Source organism: Euprymna scolopes, chromosome 12 (genome assembly GCF_053919585.1).
Source record: "Euprymna scolopes isolate OS-2025 chromosome 12, ASM5391958v1, whole genome shotgun sequence".
NCBI classification, from domain to species: domain Eukaryota; kingdom Metazoa; phylum Mollusca; class Cephalopoda; order Sepiida; family Sepiolidae; genus Euprymna; species Euprymna scolopes.
The window spans coordinates 22,542,326-22,552,805 of record NC_136493.1 but is presented as its reverse complement, the minus strand read 5'-3'; the positions used below and the strand labels follow the sequence as shown (position 1 = coordinate 22,552,805).

At 33.1% G+C, this 10,480-nt stretch overlaps 1 non-coding gene across 1 annotated transcript; it reads left to right on the top strand.

Annotated features, from left to right (window-relative positions):
- The first annotated feature begins 10,119 nt into the window (after positions 1 to 10,119).
- Trnah-aug (transfer RNA histidin (anticodon AUG)) lies at positions 10,120 to 10,192 on the top strand. Its single transcript has one exon. It is a non-coding gene; the product is annotated as a tRNA-His (tRNA).
- Positions 10,193 to 10,480: the final 288 nt, after the last annotated feature.

The window sequence follows — 10,480 nt, the reverse complement described above, 5'->3', positions numbered from 1 at the left end:
TCTTTCTGTCCGAGCAGTGCTCATACGGGTCGATTGTCCTGACCATTGTACCCAGACGTAACCTTTGCTCAGCATAACGAAATACGAAACTATGGAGAGAATTATTTGTTTGCTTCCGTATTACGTCACCTGCTTTCTATGACCTCACGTTTCTCTGATCTTGTGGGGGTGGGAGGATAAAGTGAGTTCTTGACCATGCCCAAAGATCTAGAGGAGGGAAAGAGACATCTTACTTTTCCTTTGACAGTAGTGCCTGATACCAAACTACGGCGACTTTACTGGAATGTTAAACTGCCATGTTAAACACCTCAGGCATTGTCGCAGATCTTTTTAGCGTCGCTTCTTAAAGGATATTCCGATGTCTTTAAACATTTCCAGAAAATCAATCTCGTCTATTTGTCAGACAAAATCCGAGTTGACGCAAAGTAAAACGAAAAAAAAAAAAAATGAGAGAGAGAGAGAGAGAGAGAGAGAGAGAGAGAGAGAGAGAGAGAGAGAGAGAGAGAGAATTTAAATGCAAAAGCTGTCGGAAGATTCGCATTTTTCTTCTTACTTGTCAACAGCGCATCCTGTAAGCCGATATATTAATTTCAGAATCGCATGCATCAGATTTACGAGCGAAGCGCGCTTGCTTCAAATTTCAGTTGTAAAACTGTCCACAGGTAAGAACGAAATTGCGATGTCAAGTATTGGCTGTCAAAGTGTGCGAGGTTAAACATTTTGCTTTTCTATTTTTATCTTTTAGCGCTGTTTATATTGGTAGATTCATATTGAAATTCTTGAGGCTTTTGTCAAGTTAACAAAGTGTTAGTTTCTTACGTTTTTAGTCATTTTATTTTCTTAATTGAAAATTTCAATTCTATTCTGTTCATAGCAAACAGGTGAAATGTAAAATTAATTTATGATGTATCAACAAAAATAACAAAAAAATGTGGTGATAGGTGATAATTCTCCAAAATGAGACTGTCTACAAAACTTCAGTTGTTGAAGATAAGCATTGGAAAATGTCTAAAAGAAATAGACACGTATTTACATTCAAGATATTAAAGTTGTCTAACTCCTCCAACTGTTTTTTTTTTACATTATAAGACATATGAATATCTAATCTTATCTATTAATAATGGAGATTTCGTATCTGTCTGCCTGAAACCGAAGTGATACTATTAGTTCTACTAATAATAGAGATTTCGTATCTGATTGTCTGAAACTTAAGCGATACTCTAACTTCTATATATAATGGAGATTTAGTATCTGTCTGTCTGAAACCGAAGTGATACTAATACTTCTACTAATAATAGAGATTTCCTATCTGTTTGTCTGAAACTTAAGCGATACTCTAACGTCTATATATAATGGAGATTTATTATCTGTCTGTCTGAAACCGAAGTGATACTATTAGTTCTACTAATAATAGAGATTTCGTATCTGTTTGTCTGAAACTTAAGCGATACTCTAACTTCTATATATAATGGAGATTTAGTATCTGTCTGTCTGAAACCGAAGTGATACTATTAGTTCTACTAATAATTGAGATTTCGTATCTGTTTGTCTGAAACTTAAGCGATACTCTAACGTCTATATATAATGGAGATTTATTATCTGTCTGTCTGAAACCGAAGTGATACTATTAGTTCTACTAATAATAGAGATTTCGTATCTGTTTGTCTGAAACTTAAGCGATACTCTAACTTCTATATATAATGGAGATTTAGTATCTGTCTGTCTGAAACCGAAGTGATACTATTAGTTCTACTAATAATAGAGATTTCGCATCTGTTTGTCTGAAACTTAAGCGATACTCTAACTTCTATATATAATGGAGATTTAGTATCTGTCTGTCTGAAACCGAAGTGATACTATTAGTTCTACTAATAATGGAGATTTCCTATCTGCATGTCTGAAACTTAAGCGATACTCTAACGTCTATTAATAATGGAGATTCGGTATCTGTCTAATCGAAACTGGAAAAATACTATTACTTTTTATTAATAATGGGGATTCAGTATATGTCTGTCTGAAACCGGTGCAATGCTATTACATCTATTAATAATGAGATTTGGTACCTGTCTGTTTTAATTGAAGTAATGCTATAATTTATATTAATGATGATATCTCTCTGCGCGAAACCAGAAATATATAATTACTTCTATTAATAATAGAGATATGATATCTGTCTGTCTGAAAGTGGAAAGATATTATTACTTTTATTAATAATGGCGATTTGATAACTGTCTGTTTAAAACCAGAAAAATACTATTACTTCTATCAATAATTGAAACTTGGTGTCGATCCGTTTGAAAAAGAAGAGCTACTATAACTACTGCTAATAATGGAAATTTGGTATCTGTCTGTCTGACAGTAGAACGATACCTTAACTCTGATTCTCTCTCCTCTGATCTTGATTACGTGCTGCAGTGGGGAAAGAGGTGGCTGGTTAATTTTTAATGCATCTAAAACCAAGCTTCTATTATTCCATGATCAACGCTCTGATCCACGTCTGGCATCAATTGAAATGAATGGCGCTCGTTTTGGGGAGGCGCCTTGCTTTGACAAGCTTCTGGGTCTGACCTTTTACTCCTGATCTGAAATAGAACATGTACCTCAAATCCGTTGCCAAGGCTGCTGGAAAAATGGTGGGATCGTTCTACTGCTTCAGTAGATATCTCCCTGCTGATGCAATTTTCTACCTATATAAGAGCCAAGTACGTCAAAGGATGGAGTACTGTTGCCACATCTGGGCAGGAGCTGCTAGAAGCACGTTATACTGCCCTGACAGAGTTCAAAATAGACTTTGTAGCCTAGTGGGAGATGCCCTTTTCTCTTCCCTGCAACCTCTTTCTCACAAAAGAGACCTTGCAAGCCTGTTTCTGCTTTATCGTTATTTTCAGGGCAAGTGTTCGTCTGAGCTCCAATCTATGCCCCCCCCCCGGCCTGACTTTTACGAAAAACATTCGTCTAGCCAAAACCACTATTAATAATTTCCCCCACTCTTTATCTGTGCCTAAACCTAAACATAGATTCCATGAACAAAGCTTTTTTCTTAGTACTGCATGTCTGTGGAATTCTGTTCCATTTTCCTGCTTTCCAACTAACTACAATCTGGTGATCTTCAAGTCCAATGTGAACAAGTTCTTGATGAGCCATCCTCTTAAGTAATCCAATTTACCAAATTTTCACTCCTCCAGGAAGATCAGATTCTGATGTACAAGCATCCAGTAGCTAGTATATATTGCTTATACATTCTAGTGATGCTGGAAATAAGTTTTAGACGTGGTTTTTTTTTTTTTTTTACATAGGCATCACCACATTATCAAGGCCAAGAGGCCACTCGAGGATAAGGGTTAAAGAGGGTACAGTAGAAATTGGACAATATAGTAATCATTAGTAATGAAAATTTGGTAAATTTGATAACTTATATGGAACGGTTCATCAAGAACTTATTTACGTTAGACTTGAAGACAACCATATTGTATTCAGCCGGAAAGCAGGAAAACGGAAGACAATTCCACAGGCGTGCAGTTCTAAGAAAGAAGCTTTGTTCATAGAATCTACGTTTAGGTTTAGGCACAGATAAAGAGTGGGGGGGGAATTATTGATAGTGTTTACAGCTAGACGAGTGTTTCTTGTGAAAGTTTGGCGAGGGGGGACCATAGACTGAAGCTCAGTCGAACACCTTCCATGAAAATAACGATACATCAGAGACAAACTCGCAACATCTCTTCTGTGAGATAGAGGTTGCAGCGAAGAGAAAAGGACATCTCCTACGAGGCTACGAAGTCTATTTTGAACTCTATCAAGGCAGGCCAAGTCCTTTCTAGCAGCTCCTGCCCAGATGTGGCAACAGTATTCCATCCTTGGACGTACCTGGCTCTTATATAGATAGAGAATAGCATCAGCAGTGAGATATCTACCGGATCGATAGAAAGATCCCACCATTTTTCCAGCGGCCTTGGCAACAGATTTGATGTACGTGTTCCATTTAAGATCAGGAGTAATGGTCAAGCCAAGAAGCTTGTCAAAACTTGAGGCCTCCTGTGTCACATCGGATTGGCTTTACTAAATTGTGAGAGATGGAAGCCGATGAAGAAGACATTTACCTGCTTGCCATTTTAAACAGAAAACGAAAAAGAGACCTGATTATATTGTATAGAACTTACTGGTTAGTAATTATGGGGTGATTTTTAGAGGCGGCGAACTTTAAATTAAAATACGTCACAAAAAAAAATATTTTTATCATAAAAATATGTGCTTTATATCAAAGACAAATTCTTGGAATTTATAAATCACTTTATTGCACATTGGTAAAATATCAATATTTCACTAAATATACGTCACAAATAAATAAATAAAATGATGTCACCAAAGGACTGCTTCAAGGTTAGTTATTTCCTGAAAATTTTATTTAGTTTAAATAAAATTTAAGGCATATAGATCCCACACTCTCATGTATATGGCATAATTCAGAGATCCGCTTTTTACAAACTCTGCGTTAGGCTGTATTTTGGCAATAACGCATTGACTATTACCTTCCAAGTGGTCTCCTGTGTCTGGTTTATCAGTGTAGACATGGAACTTTACATATCCCCAAAGAAAATAATGTAATGGGGCTAAATCGCATGAACGAGATGGTCAGTTGATACAAGTATATTCTGTGAAATTATTCGTCCATCAAATGTGAGTAAAATAAATTTGCACAATTCAGAAATGTTGCTCGAGTGGCAGTCTCTTCATGATTAATGTACCAAACCAAGCTGAACTAAAAAAATATGAGGTCACTTTAGAAGATCAATATGCAATAAAATTCTGTTTTAAACTTGGAAAAATGCCAGAGAAACATATAGAATATTTCGAACTGCTTTTGAACCATCTAGCATGAATCTAGCATCAGTTTTTGAATGGCATACGAGATTCAAGGAAAGCAAGGAATCTGTGAGGGATGATGAGAGGTGTTGGTGTAGGAAAGACGTCGGGACACCAGAATTGATTGGCCAAATAAAGAATTTTATGGATAAGGACCGTAATGTGTATATAGAGACAATAAGTGTGCAGTTTGATGTCAGTATGGGAATTATACACACAATTATCCGCGAGGAACTGAAGATGCTGAAGATATTGTCTTCCAAGTGGTCTCCTGTGTCTGATTTATCAGTGTAAACATGGAACTTTACATATCCTCAAAGAAAATAATCTAATGGGGCTAAATCGCATGAACAAGGTGGTCAGTTGATACAGGTATATTCTGTGAAATTATTCGTCCATCAAATGTGAATAAAATAAATTTGCACAATTCGCAAAAGTTTCTCAGGTGTCAGTCTCTTCCTGATAAACTGCTAAACCAAGCTGAACTAAAAAACGTTCTTTTTTTTACATCATCACTTATGAAGGCCCGAAAGCTACTCAAGGATGAAGGTTAATGAGTGTATGGTAGTCACTGAGACAACATCGTAATAATAATGGTGGATATAGGGGAAAAAATGGATTATTTAGGGGATGTAGCTCAACAAGAACTTGTTTACATTGGACTTGAAGATCCCCTAACGGTAGTTGCCAATTTTGCAATTAATGAAAATAGAGTTGTCAATTTAAAGTTCGTCGCCTCTGAAAAAAAAAAAAATCACGCTGCATTATGCAACAGGTGTCAGAAATGGATTTTTGTTTAATTTGCAATGATGATAAATAAAACTTCTCACGGCAACTCCTCAAGTAGGACTCATTCGTTTATGGCAAATCGACCCTTTTAAGGTAATTTAATGCTGAAACGTGTTAGCCTTCATAACCGATTCATTAAATACAAGCTGTCTCACGATTGAACGATGGTTAGGGTTAATGAACGGAGAACTAGTCTAATAATCAATAATAAATCTGAATAAATAAAATCTTCGGGGAAAAAAGGCTTATATTCAACTAGTTGTCCCTACTTGGCATTTCCCGAGGATTCGTTAGTTGCACAGCTGAAGAGTTTGAATGCAAAACGCGATAAATTCAAAGACGGATCAGGTTAGTTGTAGTTCATTATATAATTATATTTCGGTTGACTAGTTTTGAAAATTTCTTAAGGAAATCTGTAATTTGGGTTATATTAGGTGAGACAACTACACTTAAAAGAAGAATAGTTACAAGGTGCCTTAAATAAGTTTCCAGATTTTTTTGTGCAGGCATTTAAAATTGTTGTAGACTCTTGAAAATTCAGTATGTTATTGCTATACATCTTATGAAATGACTGATGAATTTCATACCTCATACAAGAATACAACAGTGCAATTCTCAGATGTCTCTTACATAGTGTAAAGCCTAATGCAATAGAGCCTTGCTGCCAATTTGATATCTTCGACAATTCCCAACGCTTGTTTGCCCTGATTACAATTTTATGGAATATACTAAGAATGTTCGAGGGAAGATAATTCCGTTCAGTATTCGGAAACCCGAGATATTTTTTCTGACAAATATTTTCCACGAATTCTTTGTCTTTTTCGGAATAATTGCTCACCTATCATGTTTTCCGATCTATCGTATCATTGGTTCCTTCCAAACTGTACTCATTGTTTACCTTATTACAAAAAACAAAACAAAACAATAACAAAAAAGCAGCCAAAAAATATATAATCATTTCCACGAAGAATGAGATAAAATCTACAAATTGTTCAAAGAGTGTATGCCTTCAGTTCGCTATTCTTCTATTCGGATAGTGTGTGAGTTAGAACTAAAACAGAAATTTAGGTGATATAACGATGACTGATACAAATCAACAAAGATGACCAAACAATGTCAGTTTGTTGTTTTGCCTTTGATGATGTCTGTCTAAGTAATGTTGTTATTGCATTTAAAGACATGTCACATGTTGTTGGATTTTAAGACATGTCACATCTTGTTGGATTTTAAGACATGTCACATGTTGTTAGATTTTAACACATGTCACATGTTGTTGGATTTTAAGACATGTCACATGTTGTTGGATTTTAAGACATGTCACATGTTGTTGGATTTTAAGACATGTCACATGTTGTAACATCTTAAGACCTGCCACATAATGTAGCATTTTAAGACATGTCAAATGTTATTGCATTTTAAGACATGCCACATGTTGGATTTTAAGACGTCATATCATATGCTATCACATGTTAAGACATGTCACATGTTATTTTATATTAAGACGTGTCACATGTTGTTGGATTTTAAGACATGTCACATGTTGGCTTTTAAGACATGCCAAATGTTATTGTATTTTAAGACATCATGTCATATGCTGTCACATTTTAAGAGATGTCACGTGTTGCATATTAAGACATGTCATATTTTGCATATTTAGATTGTCAGATGTTGCATTTTAAGACATGTCACATGTTGTTGGATTTTAAGACATGTCACATGTTGTTGGATTTTAAGACATGTCACATGTTGTTGCATATTAAGACGTGTCACATGTTGTTACATATTTTTATGCAAGGGTTGTTGGTTTATTTTATTGTTTGGAATTCTGGGCGACAATTTCATCGTTCCTTGCTGTACATAAAATTGCTTCATGTCTTGTTTTAAGCCATTTTCTTAAAAAAAAAAAAATGCCACGGAGAAAGTACTCAAGAACATTGTCACCCTGACTCGCAAGAAAGAATGGTGGGTAATATCTGCAATCTTTATTTGGTGGTGAAGTCGCGATTATTTCGAATTCTTCAGAAATGTTTTCCTTGTATCACAAAGTAAATATTCATTACAAGACAGTTGTAAGCTAAAGTTTTCAAAGGGAAAAAATATGTCCATTACAGACGAAATAGTTTTATATTTTCTTTTACAGATATATGACTTCAAGTTGATTTCATGCTTTTTTGTTTGTTTGTTTGTTTGTTTGTTTTAGGAATGTCGAGTCTGTATATTCTTTCTGTTTTCTCCCGAAACAACTAAAGACTGTTGTTATTTATTTTTTCTTTTTACTTTCTCATATTTTTTTTTTTTTTTTTTGGGTTTTGCTTACTTAAACATGAAATAGAATTCTTCGGATCTTTTATAAGAAAATAGTTTGTCTTTGTGGCTGCTTATATATATATATGTATATATATATATATATATATATATATATATATATATATATATTTCTGTAGAAATACGTTTTCTTATAATGTATACCAAACCTTATTTAAGAAGCGCAATATAATTACAGAGCAATATAGAGAATAAATGACAAAAGGTTATATTCCAAAATTCATGATGTTGACCATCTTATAATTTATTCCTTTAATTCAGTTAACTTAGACAATTATTGACAATATCTGTTTCGTAGCGCAAAGTCAATCACTTAATTATTATATTAATCAGTGCATCTATTATGCCCTTAACTCATCAGAAATAGCAGCAATCAATCAGTCATAAGAAAATGTTGATATATCTTCTGATGAGTTAAGGGCATGATAGATTCACTGATTGATATAATAATTAAGTGATTGATTTTGCGCTACGAAACAGATACTGTCAAGAATTGTAAAAGTCAACTGAATTAAAGTAATAACTTATAAGATGGTCAACATCATGAATTTTGGAATATAAGTTTTTGTCATTTATTCTCTCTCCCTCTCTCTCTATCTATCTCTCTCTCTCTCTCTCTCTATATATATATATATATATATATATATATATATATATATATATAAATTATATATATATATATATATATGTATAAAATTTATATATATATATATATATACATGAAAATAACGATAAAACAGACACAGGTTCGCAGCATCTCTTCTGTGAGAAAGATATTGCAGGGAAGAGAAAAGGGCATCCCTTATGAGGCTCTGTCAATGCAGGATAAGGTATCTAAATTAAAAAAAAAACTGTGCAAGTGAATTGACATCTGTTCCGTTATAATTTATATAAAAAATTATTCAGAAAAAAAAAAGGCCAGAAGAATAGTTGGCTGAAATGTTATGAAACAACAGGATGATGAGGATAACAGTCTGCAAATAAATAAATAAATTAAAAATTAAAAACTAAATAAACAAAAAATAAATAAATAAAAAATAAATAAATAAACAAATAAATAAATAAACAAATAAATAAATAAATAAAAAATAAATAAACAAATAAATAAATAAATAACATAAATAAATAAATAAATACATAAACAAATAAATAAACAAATAAATAAATAAATAAATAAACAAATAAATAAATAAACAAATAAATAAATAAACAAATAAATAAATAAATAAACAAATAAAAAATAAATAAAAAATAAATAAACAAATAAATAAACAAATAAATAAATAAAATAAATAAACAAATAAATAAACAAACAAACAAATAAACAAACTGCTCATCTCAAAAGGATTCCAATAATAGAAATAATAAAACAAAAGAATGTGTTGTGTGTTGAGTTTTCATTAAATAAAATCTAACTTTTTAAAATCAATTCTTTTTAACTTTAAAAGGTTAAAAAAATTCGCTAAAAAATTGTTTTAAATTCGTCATTATTTGTTTTATTGTGTTTTATATATTCATTTTATTTTTTAATGAGCTTTAACTTTTTTTAACTACCGTTGAATTTCCACAGGTTCTGCTAGTTTATTTTATTGTCATAACTACATTATATCCCCCATAAAAGGAAGCTTCTTTCTTAGAACTGCACGCTTATGTAATTGTCTTCCGTTTTCCTGCTTTCCAGCTGACTACAATATGGCTGTCTTCAAGTATAATGTAAACAAGTTCTTGATGAGCCGTTCCATATAAGTTTACAAATTTACAGAATTTCAATTACTAATGGTTACTATATTATCCAATTTCTACTGTACACTCTTTAACCCTTATCCTCAAGTGGCCTCTTGGCCTTGATAAGTGGTGATGCCTATGTAAAAAAACAAATGTATATATTTGAAGTTTGGTTTGGGTTCTGTAATCTATACTATTAATACAATTCTAAATGTTTATTTATATGCGGATGGATGCACCGAATTGAAAAATTCTTTTTTTCCCTGAAAGGTGTGAGTCCCTAAATTGTCCTTATCTATATTTGGTTCGTAATGAACAACGCTGAGTCACACAAACTTGTCGAAAAAGTTATCTGCCCATGTCAACAGAATTTAGCACTGTCTGTATAAAGTCATGGTAACATCTCTCGACATACAGACAGGACTTGTAGTGCAATGTATAACGTGTCTGACTATGGATCAGAAGATTCCAGGTTCGAATCCTGGCAAGTTCATAATAATTTTCACCATTGTTTTATCCAACGTTTACTCATTATCCTTTCCCCTTAGGTTATTTTTGTTTTTTCAGTGATTTTGGTTTATGCATATGGAGATTTTCCATATGCTGAGTTCACAGGGTAAGTATTGATGGTAAGACGATATTGAGTGTACTTGATGTTGAGTGTACTCGATTTTGTGTTTGACTCGGCATTGTGTGTGCCGACGTGGCGCAGATGCTAGTCAAGTAATATAATTTATTAAGTCCCCTTAATGGTCAGTCGTGCGTAATCGTAGCTGCTAAA